The sequence below is a fragment of the Pan troglodytes genome, chromosome 10 (genome assembly GCF_028858775.2).
Source record: "Pan troglodytes isolate AG18354 chromosome 10, NHGRI_mPanTro3-v2.0_pri, whole genome shotgun sequence".
NCBI lineage: Eukaryota > Metazoa > Chordata > Mammalia > Primates > Hominidae > Pan > Pan troglodytes.
Window position 1 is genome coordinate 93,257,578 of NC_072408.2, and position 16,102 is coordinate 93,273,679.

The 16,102-nt window shown below is 35.3% G+C and overlaps 1 protein-coding gene across 7 annotated transcripts in view; it reads right to left on the reverse strand.

Moving 5' to 3' along the window:
• The window catches only part of MGAT4C (MGAT4 family member C), an 889,611-nt gene that overhangs the window by 471,056 nt on the left and 402,453 nt on the right, over nt 1-16,102 (reverse strand). The window lies entirely within an intron of this gene.

Below are 16,102 nucleotides of genomic sequence, written 5' to 3' on the forward strand. Positions count from 1 at the left end.
TGGCCTGAGTTTTTAACACATAAGAGGTAATAGGGGCTGGGCACAGTGGCTCACGCCTATAATCCCAACACTTTGGGAGGCCGAGATGTGCAAATCCCTTGAGGTCAGGAGTTTGAGACCAGCCTGGCTAACATGGTGAAACTCCATCTCTACCAAAAATACAGGCATGGTGGAGCATGCCTGTAATCTCAGCTACTCAGGAGGCTGGGGCAGGAGAATCTCTTGAACCGGGAGGCAGAGTTTGCAGTGAGCCAAGATCGTGCCACTGCACTCTAGCCTGGGCAACAGAGCAAGACTCCATCTCAATAAATAAATAAATAAATACATAAATAAATAAAGGTAATGAATACGTATTCATTTTTGTTGAAAAAGTGAATAAGTGAAAGTATAAATGCATATTTAGAGAATATTGCAAAGAACTGAGCTCATCAGCAACTGATTACAAGGAGTACAGATAAGGAGAAACAAAGTTTAAAAAGAGTAAAGCATCATGTGTGTAGAAGGAAGAAAGAGTATTAAAGAAATTGCAAATATAACTAGCTAGGGAAGGAAAGAAAATTGAAAAAAGTTGATTGGACTCTGCCAAGAAATCACTTAGGTCACTGTAAAAATAACAGTAGAAAGTTGAGGTCAAATATTCTGCTGAAATTATTTCCTAGAAAAAATGCTCATATTTTTGTTTCACTCACAACTTTCAGACCTTTCTCTAGGTTAAAGAGTTATTATGCTTATTGCAAAAGACGTTACAGAACAGCAAAGCAAAACCTTTTCCAAAATTTCATCTATATAGTGTGTTTCAATCAAATGTATTCATGAGGGAAAAAATATAACATTATTTCTCCCTCCAACTTTTAAAATTTCATGATCTGTTATAAAATTATTACTGAAATATGAGGTTATTAATGTAGAATTTAATACAATTTTAGGATTTCTTATACCTCAATTAATTTCTTCAATCTTACAGATCTGTTAAAAATTTCTGCTCAAAGTCCTTTATCCAAAACCTTAATTCCAAGGACTTGAACCAGTCATATTAAAAATGAACAAAGAAACTGAGTTTTATTTCAGCCTCTTTGAGATATACATACATATATATGTACATATATCCATACATATATAAATTTTAAATTATATATAAATATATATCACACAGATAATTTAAATTTGAAAATTATACAAATTAACATTACCAGTTTTGCAACTCAGTGAGTTTTCCAGCTTCCTAGATCAAGGAATAAATTAAGAGGCCTATTCTGAATTCTGAAAGGGGACCAGAAGAATAAAAGCATGACATTTTAGTCTTACACAAATCTTCTGAAGGGAGTGAAAAAGAAGTAAAAATAGAGCAATGGATAGTAATATTTTGGTACTCAAGTGGAGATGAATGGACAAGGCCATTTCACTTCATGAAGTTTTCTTGTAGTGGATGGTAATGAAAGAAAAATGAGACCTAAACACTCAAGGACTCAATGTGTTTGTGATAATGTGAAGGGTGTGTTTCATGGTACTGGAGAAGGAAGGCTAATATTGACCCTATGTATTAAGAGAGTTGTATCAGGGCATAGAAAAAAGCATGGGTGGAAATTACTTTGTATGTTATGTGTTAAGTGCAGCAGCAAAGGTGAGGAAAACAGAGATAGGAAAAAACACTACTTAAACTTAGCTTAAATATGACTGTCTTTCCCATAGTTTAGGAATTGCAATAAAGACCATAATTTTTTTTAAAAAGTTAACCATTTTAAGTAGGATTCTGAAACTCTGAGTTATTCATGTAGACTTGGAAAAAAATGCATTTTACAGGCCTGGTGTGGTGGCTTATACTCACAATCCCAGCACTTTGGGAGGGTGGGGTGGGGGAATTGCTTGACCCCAGGAGTTTGAGACCACCCTTGGCAACATGGTGAAAACTTTTGTCTCTAAGAACGATTTTTTAAAATTAGCGGAGCATGGTGGCATGTGCCCGCAGTCCCAGTTACTCTCGAGGCGGGAGTGGGAGGATCACTTGAGCCCAGGAGTTAAAAGCTGCAGTGAACTATGATTGTGCCACTACACAGCAGTCTGGACTACAAAGCAACATCCTGTCTCAAAAAGAAAATTAAAAAAAAATTAAAACTGCATTTTACAAGTGTTTACTGTTTAAGCTAATGCATAGGTAGCAAGACTATTCATTGGTTCTCTAAATTCGCAATATTTACAGTACCATAAAATAGGCTGGGCCACCTCTTAGCAGCTCATAATATGAAGTCATTGCTGAGATGAATTGCAAATACTACCAGTTCATCTCCATAAGAAATAAACTGTAGAAAAATTCATAATACTTTAAGAACCACATTTTGCTTTGAGATGTATAACAACTTGCATTCCAAGATTCCTAATATTATAGTTTGAAACAATTTTAATTTAGAAATATATCCAGTTCCATATAGCCTGCTACTTGAACAGTTTGGCCGTAAAAAATCAAGAATAAATATTTACCTGACATATATATATATACACACATATATATGTGTGTGTGTGTATGTATACATACACACATATGTATATACATATATATGTGTATATATATACATACGTGTATATGTGTATATATACATACATATATGTGTGTATATATACACACATATATACTATATATGTATATATACATACATATATATGTGTATCTATATACTTTTTCTGGTAAAATCTGAATCATAGAAGTTATGCTGCACATCCTTTCAAATTGGTTCACATTTCAAAACTCCTTTTATAGTAATAAAATATAGTGAGACATTGTGAACCAAACAAAATTTAATGTCAGTAGGAATTTGAGTATCTTCTCTGGAAAGTAGAATATACACCTTTAAACTTGGGTCTTCTTTGTCCTGACTTTTGCTGACTTTTGAATGTCTCTACATGGCAGAAGTAAAATTGAGCATTTCTATGTAACAGCATTAATGATCAGATAATCAATTACACAAAAAAAGTGTTTAGGCTATACCTGTGGTTCAGATAATTGTTCTACCCCTTGCTGGTAAAGTGACATTTAGATTTCCAGAAGTTAGGCCCATGGTACATTCATCAAATTCATTATTCTTTACATATTGATTGATTGAACTGAAGCTCATACCTTTGGTTCTCAAAAATCTCTTTCTCCAGAAATATATTTTTTCCCAAATAACCCTATTTAATGATTTGCCAAGCAGCCTATGCTTGTTAAAAGACCTTGGATTGGCCTGGCACCATGGCTCACGCCTGTAGTCCCAGCACTTTGGGAGGCCGAGGCAGGGGGATCAATTGAGGTCAGGAGTTCAAGACTAGCCTTGCCAACATGGTGAAACCCCGTCTCTACTAAAAATACAAAAGTTTGCCAGGCATGGTGGCGGGCGCTTATTATCCAAGTCACTCAGGGAGGCTGAGGCAGGAGAATCGCTTAAACCCAGGAGGCGGAAGTTGCAGTGAGCCGAGATCGCGCCACTGCACTCCAGCCTGGGCGACAAGAGAGAGACTCCATCTCAAACAAACAAAACCTTGGATTAAAAACCAAATGTAAAATATAAAGAGAAAAATATAAGTCCCACATATCATGCGTATATCTGGTATATAATCAAGGAAATAAAAAAGTACATAAATTTGAAGCATAAGCAGAAATTGTAAGTCTTAATTTGTAAGTCATTCTGAAGAGTTATTCTCAATTACTTAAATGTATGACAAAACCAGTTTAGGCAGAGAAACTAGGTTACTTACTAGTGGTTTGTTACAAAATATGTTTTCCTTGAATCGAGGCTTAGAAATGGAGTTTTATCCAAAGATAAGACAGAATGATACAGATTGACAGAATGATGAAAATCAAGGGGGACCCACAACTCTAAAAAAATGGAGATAGCATTAATATGAAATATTCAACCATCCCAAAACCTTTTTACTCAAATCTGCCCTTCAACCATTCCTATCCTTCTTTACTCCTTCTCTCACCCTAGCTTAAACACAAGATTAACTGAAGTACAAAATTCTGTCAGCAGATATATAGCTGCTGTTCAAAACCTTGGAACTATAAGAAGTCCTGGATTGTTGCCTTAATTATTAAAAATATAACTGATGAGAAACCAATTTATTTTCAAAATTTACTCACAGATCAGTTAAAAGAACATCAGTATCACTGAAACAGTCATGCATTTGGAAAAATATCATTTTTCAACCCTTGACATCTTAAAGCTTGCTATAGCTTATAAAAACACAAGCAAACCAAAATCTCTGGTTATAAGAATGTGCTGTAGACTAAATCTTATGGCCAACATGCAACTTCTGTGTCAAAGAAATGACATTTTAAAATCAATTCTCATGCCTATGCTAACTCTCAATTTAAAAAGAATCATAAAATTTCTATTTCCTTTTTACAACATAACATGGGTCAATATTCTGGCTAATGTGACACAATTTAATAAAGATATTGTGGAATAATTTAAAATTCAATTGTACCGGCAATTAGTTTCCATTTCAATATATTCTTCTGAAATTGTTGTATTTTATTTTGGAAAAAAAACATACAGTATCTGGGTTACTGTGACAAACAAGTTTTTTCTGCACTGCATCCCTCCAGCAAGGGCTTAATATATCTGATATGTCATAGTCAACATTCCTGCTAATCTTTCCCACCAGTGTCAAGTGCTGAGAGCCATCACCTATTCATTTTGCTGTATAGTGGAGGAAGAAAGATGTAGAATGGGCAGAAAGTAATCTGCACGAACATCAGAATAAAATGGGCTTTTTGAGCATAGACACAAAAGAGATGCAAGTAGAATTAGAAAATCAGCTGTTTTCTGAGATTTGTTTTGCAACTCTTTCTTTGCCTGTACTGTTTGCTTGAATGTAAATTATTCTTAATTTTATTATATTACTTAGTTAATGAATGTTTTAAGACTAAAAAAAGTTTCTATTTGTATCAAAATTTTATGGATTTCACATATTTCACATCATACAGACAGGGTGCATTAAATAAAACACTTAAATATTAAATACTTTGACATCTATGAAGCAATATTATTATTATTGTCATTTAACATAAAATTATGGAAGTTGGAGTTTTAATATTCTGTTAGCATGTAAGTACTCCATTTAAATAAAAAAATTAAGAAGTCTCAGAAAACATAAGGTAACCATAGTGTTTTCAATTTTACCAACAGCAATGGAATTTTCTATGATAGAACAACTAAAAATTTGACTATCCACTATATAATTTCTTCTATTGAGTGTTTGTGTACAAATGTATGCATGTATACCACATGTACATGTATAAATGTATGTGTGTGTATAGGAAATATAGTGTAATAATTGAATTATATTTTAATATAATTTTAAGTTTAACGATATTGGAAATGACTCATAGTAGAAAGAATGGAAAATGAAAACCAGAAAAGTCCAAAACTTGATGTGTAAAATATCCATTCATAATGTATTGAACATTACATTACATTATTATCCATTCATAATGTCTTGCCTGTAATGAACTATTAGCGTGATTCCTCACATTAGAATTGGCACTGTCTTGCCTAATAATGAGAAAATAAAAATGAAGATCTTGTTTTAAAAATGTATCTATTTAGAGCCATACCCATACAAGCTAAATATTTCAAAAAGGAGCCTCAAAGGGGTAGGACATAGGGAAAATAGGTGTGACTATGCTTTTGAGAGATACAATCTTCCACTTGGAAATATCTGCAAAACTAAGTTGTTAGTATAGGTTAGCAAATCACACACAAGAAAGGCCTGGTTATTTGTGTAAGGATGTAAGAATGCAAATTAAAGAGAGATCTCTCTTCAGTTTAAACTTCATTAACCAACATATATAATAAAACCTTTGATAGAAGGAAATAAAAATTAGAAGCATTGTGTTTAAAATTAGAAGAACCTAGGTTCCAGAATCATTGCAGCCACCTATTAACATCTTTAAACCTCCATTTCATCACCTGTAAAAGAAGAATCTTAATAGTGCTGATTGTAGCTGTTAAAAGGTTTAGGCTTTCTCTTTAGATTTTTGTCCCCCACTCTTCCAATCATCACAGGAAGTGCACTATGCATCCTCCATTTGGTGAGAACTTCTCTTATGTTTTATTCAGTGTTCATTTTTTAGCCTGAAATAAAATTTCTTACCTTTCTTTTGATATGAAAAAATGTTGGCTATATACTTCTTAAAAATTATATTTAACTGTTAGGATTCAAGGGTACCATTCCACCAATTCACTCACCAAACTAATTTCAGAGTCAGATCTGAGCAATGGCTGACTGTTCTAAATAATACCTCCCCAGCTTCTGAAGCAATGAAATCCATTGATTCCTAAGTGGGGATGGCTGGGCAGCATGAATAGCATCTGCATTATAAATACTTATATAGAGCTTAATCTCATATGCCAAGCACTATTCTAAGAACAAATTGATTAAATCAATTAATTCTTACAACAATCTAATAAAGGAGGTACTAATAAAAAAAATATATATATATATACATATTTAGACAGAATCTCACTCTGACGCACAGGCTGGAGTGCAGTGATAGGACCCCGGCTCACTGCAACCTCTGCCTCCAGGGTTCAAGCGATTCTTCTGCCTCAGCCTCCCGAGTAGCTGGGACTACAGGTGCGTGCTCCAACGCCTGGCTAATTTTTTGTGTTTTTAGTAGAGACGGGGTTTCACCGTGTTAGCCAGGATGGTCTTGATCTTCTGACCTCATGATCCACCTGCCTTAGCCTCCCGAACTGCTGTGATAACAGCCGTGAGTCACTGTGCCCGGCCCTACATTTTAAAGCCAAGTCTAGACAATGAGATAAAGTACCTTATTCAAATTCCCATACTCATTAAGTGATAGAATCTGAGTTCAAGCCTAGGCAGCAATGTGGTGGCTCCAGATTTCTTGCTCTGAACATTATACTATGCAGTCTTTCATCATAATTTAAGAAGAATGAGAAATACACCGACAATATTTTCAAAACTGTTTAGTAGGTAATCTCCACGAGTTGAGGGAGGGACCTGGTGGGAAGTGATTGGATCATGGGGGGTGTTTACCTCATGATGTTCTCATGATAGTGAGTGAGTTCTCACGAGATCTGATGGTTTAAAAGTGTAGCACTTCCTCGCTCTTGCTCTCTTGCTCTGTCTCTCCTGCCAACATGTAAGATGCACCTTGCTACTCCTTCACTTTCTGCCATAATTGTAAGTTTCCTGAGGCCTCTGCAGCCATGCAGAACTGTGAGTCAATTAAACTTGTTTTATTAATAAATTACGCAGTCTCCAGTAGTATCTTTATAGCAATGAAAAAACAAATTACTATACTGTTATACATATCATACCTGTATTTGACCACTTGCATCCTAGCACTGTTAAGTTGCAGATGGTATTGAGGACATTCTCTAATTCCTTTGACTCCAAAATCTTGCACCAGCCAAAATCTTGCACCAGCCAGCAAAGGAAATTACATGATGATCCCTTTTCAATAAGAAGACTGAAGTATTGCATGCAAATAACTTTATCAATATCTTGGGTATTTCCAAGATGAATGAATGGGTATTAATTTACATTTGTATAACTAAAGACTCATTCTGATTATTTCCTCTAATTTGCAAATGACTTATTTTCTTTTAATATTTAAACTGTTTTAATAAAATTAATAATTATAACCTATGCCAATATTAATAATCATATACTCCAGTCCAGATTATACTCATGATATATTTTATCTCAATAAAATAAAAATTAAAAAGTTTTCCTCCTTTTATAATAGAAGCAAACTATGTTAATGCAATAAGCATATTTAAATATCTGAGTATATTTCACTTAATAACTATATTAGAAGTATACAACTTATTTTGCAGTCATTCAAATAGGCAGTATATTATGGCATCTGCCCCTTAACAAGTCTCCTCTGAATGTGTGGTCCATCAGTCATTGACTCTTCGGGTAAAATCTATTTCAGCAATGTCCTTAGAGTACTGGTGTGTATTTTTAGCTCAAGAAAATGGAAAACCTTACGCTGCCATTCGTTTACCGATTGGCTCACGAGTTTTCTGCATTATTACTAGATATTGAGAAGAGTAGAAAGTGAACTATAAGAGTAAAATTATAATTATCATTAGTGATCATTTATAAGTCACAAGACACTATAATAAACACATTTATCTTCTCAGTTATTTTCACATATGAAAAATAATAATCATATGTATAATAAAGTATCATTCACCATATACAAATAAGGAAACAAAGGCTTAGGGATGTGAGGCAACTTGCTCAGGCTAATTCAGCTAACCTGTGGCAGAAATGTTTCTGGAATCCAGGTAGACTGATCCAAAGCCTCTGCTCAAATGCATACTCCATTCAGTGCTATATAAAGACATGACTACAAGTTCAAGATAAAAAGAGAAGGGCCGGGAGTGGTGGCTCACGCCTGTAATCGCAGCACTTTGGGAGGCCGAGGAGGGCGGATCACGAGGTCAGGAGATCGAGACCATCCTGGCTAACACGGTGAAACCCCATCTCTACTAAAAATACAAAAAATTAGCCGGGCGTGGTGGCGGGCGCCTGTAGTCTCAGCCACTCGGGAGGCTGAGGCAGGAGAATGGCGTGAACCCGGGAGGCAGAGCTTGCAGTGAGCTGAGATCATGCCACTGCACTCCAGCCTGGGCAACAGAGCGAGAATCCATCTCAAAAAAAGAAAAAGAAGAAGAGAGAGAGAGAGAGAAATCACATCCAAGTATCCTGCTCAGACCCTCTTACACCATTGTCCTATTCAAGTGTCCATGCCTTATTAATGTCAGCTAACTGGGGAAGGAGGTATTGGGGAAAGAAAAGCCATCACAGATTTGGGATACTATTGTTATAGCTTTGTTCTATAAGCTTCTTGGAGGGAAAAGTGTGTGTTTCCCTAAGAGGGGCTGCCTTCTACCTTTAGCAGGCAGCTTTGATGCTTCCATTCTACATTTACACATAAATGGACATGTATTTCATATTACTGTTGCTCTGACTTTGACCATCCAATTACTGGAGAGGTAGAGAGTATTATACATAATATTATAATGCCACATTAATAGAGTTTAAAATGTGCTAACAATTTTAATTAAGATAATTATACATATTATAATTATAATATATATTTTCTTTTACTTTTTATCTTTTCAAAAGGAAAAGTTAATAATATGGTTCTGTACTTAATGAAGCATAATTTTGTTTAAATTATAGAATTATTTCATTCTCCCATCCACCTTACACACACACAGACACACTCTCGCACACACATGCACATGTGCACACACCCTCTTATCCATTCAGGAAGATAAGCTTTCACATCCTTAGTAGTCACATTCTTAGTTTTCCCAAAAAAGAAACTCCATTCCATTTATACTTGTGGAAATGAAGTATATAATTGCCATATGTTCTCTAAAATGTCATAAAAGGTGAACACTTTCATTCACACGGAATATTTAAAAGCTAATATAGGCTGGACACGGTGGCTCATGCCTGTTATCCCAGCACTCTGGGAGGCTGAGGAGGGTGGATCACGAGGTCAGGGGATCAAGACCATCCTGGCTAACACGGTGAAACCCCGTCTCTACTAAAAATACACAAAATTAGCTCAGCTTGGTGGCAGGTGCCTGTAGTTCCAGCTACTCGGGAAGCTGAGGCAGGAGAATCGCTTGAACCCGGGAGGCAGAGGTTGCTGTGAGCTGAGATCACGTCCCTGCACTCCAGCCAGGGAGACAGAGCGAGAGTCCATTTCAAAAACAACAGCAACAACAACAACAACAACAACAAAACCACAACAACAAAAAAACCCGCTAATATAGTATAAAATCATTGTCTCAAATTAAAATATCAGGTTACAGGAATAAACAATGCAGATGTTACATACATTTTAAGATCGAATTATTTATTTAGATTATTTCATTTAATTATATAAAATAGGTGTTATTATCTCCATGCTAAAGATGAGGAAATGCAGAGTGTACAGTTTAGGTTAATTGCTCAAGTTCCTAATAACTGGCAGGTAATATAAGTAGGGTTTGAACTAAGCCTCTCTGATCCTCGTGTACTCATTCTTAACCATGTATCTACAGAGAGCAGGACTGAGGAGCATAATAGAAAAGAATCCCTGAAAAGCAGGGCTCAGTAGCTGACACTACAGGCATGTGCCACCGTGCCAGGCTAATTTTTGTATTGCGTGCCTCGGCCTCCAAAAGTGGTGGGATCACAGACATGAGCTACCACTCCCGGCCTCTCCTCTTCGACTTTTTGAGAGAGTTTGAGGATTCGTATCTGTTTTCTTTAAATTTTTGATAGAATTCAGCTATTAGGGCATAAGGTCCTGGTCTTTTCTTGCTGGGAGACTTTTTCTTACTTATTATATTCCCTTGTTAATAGTTTGTTCAGATGTTCTATTTACTAATGATTCAGTCCTGGTAGGTTGTATGTGTTTAGGAATTTATCCATTTCTTATACAATATCCAATTTTTTGACATACAATTGTCAATAGTATTTTCTTATGATCCTTTTTATTTCTGTGGTATCTGTTGTAATGTCTACTTTTTCACTTCTGATTTTATTTGAGTTTTCTCTCTTTTTTAGTTATTCTAGCTAAAGTTTGACAATTTTGTTTCTTTTCAAAAAAGAGTTACTTTTTATCTTTTGTGTTGTTTTTCTAGTCTTTATTTCATTTTCTTTTCTAATTCGATATTTATTATTTTTTCCCATGTGCTAACTTTGGGCCTAGTTTGTTTTTTTTCTATTAATAGTTCCTTAAGGTGTAATATTACGTGGTTTATTTGAGATATTTTTCTTCTTTTTTTGTTGTAGGTACCTATTGCAAGAACTTTGCTATTAGAACCGCTTTTTGCTGTATCACATAGATTTGATGTGTTGTGTTTCCATTTGTGTTTGTCTCAAGATTTTTAAAACATTTTCATTTTGATTGCTTCAATGACCTTTTTGGTTGTTCAGGATCATGTTGCTTAATTTCCATATATTTGTGAATTTTCTAAAATTGCTACTGTTATGAATTTTGTTGCAAACAATTGTGTTTAGAAAATATACTTGATATAATTTATATTTTTTAAAATTTGCTGATACTTGCTTTGTACCTTAGCATGTGATCTATTCTGAATAATGTTTGTTTGTGTGCTTGAGAAGAATGTATACACTGTTGTGGTTGGATGAAATATTTTGTTTATCTCTGTTAGGTCCATTAAATCTAAAGTGTTGTTCAAGTCCAATGTTTCCTTACTGATTTTCCATCTGGATGAATAAAGTTTTTATGGTTGTCACGTTTTTTGTTTTTGTTTTTTTCTTTCAGAACTTTGACTACATGATTCCACTCTCTCTTGCTTGAAGACTTTCTGTTGAGAAATACTCTGATAGTAATATTCACCCTCTTTCATATATGGTGTGTTTCTTATCACTTGTCCTCAGAATTTTTTCTTGTCCTTGATTTTTTATTGTTTTGTTATTATATGCCTTGTTGTGCTTCTCTTTGGGTTGAATTTGATTGAAGACCTTCATGCTTTCTGTATCTGGTTATTGGCATCTATCCCAGACAAGAAAAGTTTTTAACCATTATTTCTTTAAATACGTTTTCTGGCCTTTATTATTATTTGTCTCTTTCGGGAACTCCTATTATGTGAAAGTTTAATCTCTTGATGGTGTCCCATAATTACTGTAAGCTTTATTCCTTTATCTTTCTGCTCCACTGACAATAATTTCAAATGTTCTGTCTTTCAACTTAAGTAGCTAGTTTTTTCTTCTGCTGTTGAAGTTTTCTATGGAATTTTTCATTTCAGTCATTGTATTCTTCATCTCTAAGATTTCTGTCTGGTTCTTTCCTATTGTTTCTATATCTTTGTCTAACTTCTTGCAATTTTGTATATTGTTTTTCAAATTTTACTACATTTTATATTCATATTTTCTGGTACTTCATGGAACATCTTTTTTAGTATTATTTTGATTTATCTGCTACGGATTTCTAGATCTCCATTTCTTTAGGGTTCATTATTGAAGCTTTATTAGTTTCTTTTGGAGGTGTCATGATTCCTTGATTCTTCATAATCCTGTGTCCTTATGTTGTCTGCACATTTGAGGGAATAGTCCCCTCTTGGCCTTTACAGGTGTTCTCTGGCAGGGATACACATGCATTATTTAATCTAGCCTCTGATTTTGGAAAAGCCAGCTGGGGACATCCTTGGGGAGGCAGAGCTTTCTGTGAGATCTCTAGTTAGTGGGCCATTGACTTTGTTTGGGTGAGGTTGCTCTTTGGGCTCTGATGGCCTGTGGGAACACTGGCTTTGTTTGGCTATAAAGTGGAGTTGCTGGGTGTGTACTGTGATGGATTTTGAGGTCAGTCACAAGATGTGTACTCTGGTCAGCCAATTATGTTATTGGTGACCTGAAGTTGGGCAGGGCTGGAGGCTGGGCTCCAAGGTTAGGTGGAGTCATTACTCTGGACAGGTGGATCCAGAGGCTATGGTCCTTAGAAATACGCAATTAAGGATTTTCTCCCTGTCAATATGGAGCCATGAAGTGGTTTTTTGGCTATGTTGAGAGGATTTGGGACTCTTTGGGAGGGCTTATATGTGGAGTGAAGATACTACTTGATTTTCTAGGTTAAGTAGGTTTAGCCCATTTGCTTCTTTAAAATTCACAGAAGTGGGAAGTTCCTTGCCTGGGCAAAGTCACTGGGAGTGTTTCTTTGCTGAGTAAAGCTGCTGCTTGTTAAGTTGCCAAGTTAAGCTGGTCTAGCCCCTTCATTTCTTCAAAAAGGGAGGAGATGGGCATCTCCTTGCCTAGGCAGAATTGTTGGGGTGGGTCCCTGAGGCAGGGTGAGTTAAAAGCATATAGGGACTCAAACTAGGTGAAACTTTTCACCATGCTTTCAAAGACACCTAGCTCTGTACTGCAGGTTGGCAATGAGGTTGACTGGTATCTGCAATTGGGCACCACAGCTAGCAGGAACACAGTGGTCCCACCAAGATCCACTCTTGTCACTGTGGTCTCTGCCTCCTTTCTTTGGTTCTATTTGGACCTGGGTGGTTTAGCCATACCATTTTGCCTAGAGTTCCCTGTGAGGTAAGGCCAGAGTGGGCTTCCTGGAAAGCATCTTAGAGTGCTAGGGACACATCAAAATAAAAACATGGTAAAACCTAATCAAATATTTTCCAGGAGAGAGGGTGTTTTCATTGCTTGACCCCAAATCTCCCTTGACGAGTATACTGATGATCCTCCATTTACAATGGTGTTATTTTCCAATAAACCCATTATAAGTTAAATATTATGTCAAAAATGCACTTAACATACTGAACCAACTGAACATTATAGCTTAGCCTCACCTACTATAAATGTTCTCAGAATGCTTGTGTTAGCTTACAGTTGGGCAAAATTATCTGGCAACACAGTATACTGTAGAGTATCAATTATTTCCCATCATGATTGAGTGACTGACTGGAGCTGCAGCTTGCTGCTGCTTCCCTGCACCTTAAGAGGGTATCATGCCACTTTCTATTGAATACATAACACCTTCGCACCATTGTACACTCAAAAGTTTCATCTGTATCCATATAGAATCAAGGAACGCACCCAACTATTGATACACGCTATAGGGTTGTGCTGTAAGATTGCTGATATTTTAAGTAATTATAGAAATAAAGACTATGGAGAGAAGAGGAAAGAGCGAGACAGAGAGAGAGAGAGAGGAAGTATTAGGTCCACTATTGTGTCCTGAGGAACTCTTAAAAGTGTACTCCACTAGAAGAAAAAGCTACCACAGAAAACAGGAAGAGAAAAGAAACAAAACAAAGTTAGGAGAGTGTTAAGGAGGTAAAGGGAATACTATCTCAAAAAGAATTGAATCATTACCTCTTAAATACTGGTGGGAAACCAAGAAAACTGAGTGGACTTAGCAACAAGAAAATAATGTAACTACCTCAGAAAATTTGGAAGAATCACAAGGATTGTGCAAATTTAGAGAAAAATGAAGGCAAAGATATGGAAATGGTATCTGGAAAACAAACAAACAAACACAAAAAAACCTTTGAGATGTTTCTGTGAAGTAGCAGATACATGGATGGTATTTAGAGAGGGATGTGTAGTCCCAGCCAAATATTGGTAGAGATGTGTAGTAAATATAAAGAGATATTTAATGGGAACAATTTCATGGAGAAAATAGAGCTAAATATTAGGAATAAAAATATTTATCAGGCAGAGGAGTATACCTGAGAAGTCACAAGTAGAAGAGATGGAAGTTGGGGTCATGCAAGTTGGGATACATCTTCCCATTATAAATAAAGGAAAGAAGTGCAGTGTGAGGGCAGATTGGGAGGTAAGCTTTGTAGATTTGTAGGCAAGAGAACACAGGGGAACCCATTGAATAATCTGTATCTTCTCAGTGAAATGGGATGCAATTTTATCAGCTATAAGAAAAAGAGAATGAATAAAGCAAAGAAAATTTGAAAAGTAATAAAAATTTTTCTAAAAAATATCTCTCTAAAAAGCAGATTCCTCAAAATATGTCTAAAGGGAGAGAAAGTGTAACAAAACTGTCTCATTGTATTTATAATTAGAAAGCAATGAATTTGCATCCTGTTTGTAAACTTTATAATATTTCCTGTTCAACTTTTTTTTTTCATAAAATTGAAGTTATAAGAAAATTCCCAAATGAAAGAAATCACTTTCCCTGGAGTGGGTATGAGGCTTGATAGGAAGATATCTTCATATAAAGCAGCCTCTAGTCTGAGCCACACAGTTCAGTTAGAACCTGGACAAGAGACAGTAGAAAAATGCAGTGTTCTCAGGATGAACAGCAAAAGCAAAGGCATGAAAGTAGAAAATGGTAGGATATCCTGCTGTGCCAAACTCATCAGGGGGGCAGAGATGCTATACTTGCTTCTCTTTCCTGTCTTCTAAACTAAAGCATGTGTATGTATGTTAACAATTGTAGCTCCTAAACGTGAAGATAACAATGAAAAGAAAAAAAAACACGCATATATTTATAACTATATATATAAAATGATATACATATATATGTATGTGTGTGCATACATACACACATTCACACACACGTGTATGTGTGTGTGTGTATATATACATATATACACAGAAGGATTTTCTTTCGTCTGAGATTCCCTTAAAAGTTGGAAAGATATAAACTGAGGGAATTGATACTTTTTTGTTGTTGTAGCTTGCTGCATGTGCCTATTGCAACAGTCTTTAAGAGTGCAGAAACCACAGAAATTTAAAGCAAATATATTTTTTTTTACTACACGGATTCATGGTAACATAGTTAATGACTTTTTTTTCCCTCAGCTCCCCTTTAAACTAGAATCTCTTTCAGAGGCAAGGCTGTCTGTGTTTTTTCAGTGCAAAGTACACAGGTAAATATTTCAAATGGGTTGAATTGAATGCATGCATAATTTAAATGAGGGCAGAAGAAGGGGAAAACGGCATTGCTAAAGTTATTTAAGCTCGTGCATTAAAGCATAGAATTATTTTTTACAACTGAAAAATTAAGTCTCATTGTATTCATTGTCATTACTGACTCCTCCTGACTCTGCTATTTGTCCTTAGCCAGACCTTCACTATGAATTCATTATTTTTAAGCATATATGTTAAATCCTCATTAAATCTATACAGATGTTAGGTTTCATTTATTTAAGCTACATATTTCCTCTCCTGGAAGCTTTTAGCAATTTACCTAATCAATAAATACCTATTGAAGTTATCAGATAAGCATGAATTTTTATTGGCAACTTATTAGACAGACATGGCAAGCTACTTATAACTTTGAAGCCTGGAAGGCTATTCTGGTGTAAACTCCTGAAAATGATTGTATTTAAATCTCATAGATATATACATTAAATCATGGATGTAACTGAGCAACTTAAAAAGAATAAAATCTGAATCATACAAGTTTATTTAAAAAATAATTTATCTTCAAATGTAGCTCTTTGGTTGTAAAGTCTTTTTGATATTTATGTTATTGTTTTCTGAACTAAAGTTTACCAAGAAAATGAAAAGGAAGGGCCATATAAATGAAAATTAAAAGCTATAAATTTCCATAGGGATTACATTGCTTTAATATGTAAATGTGTAATTATCT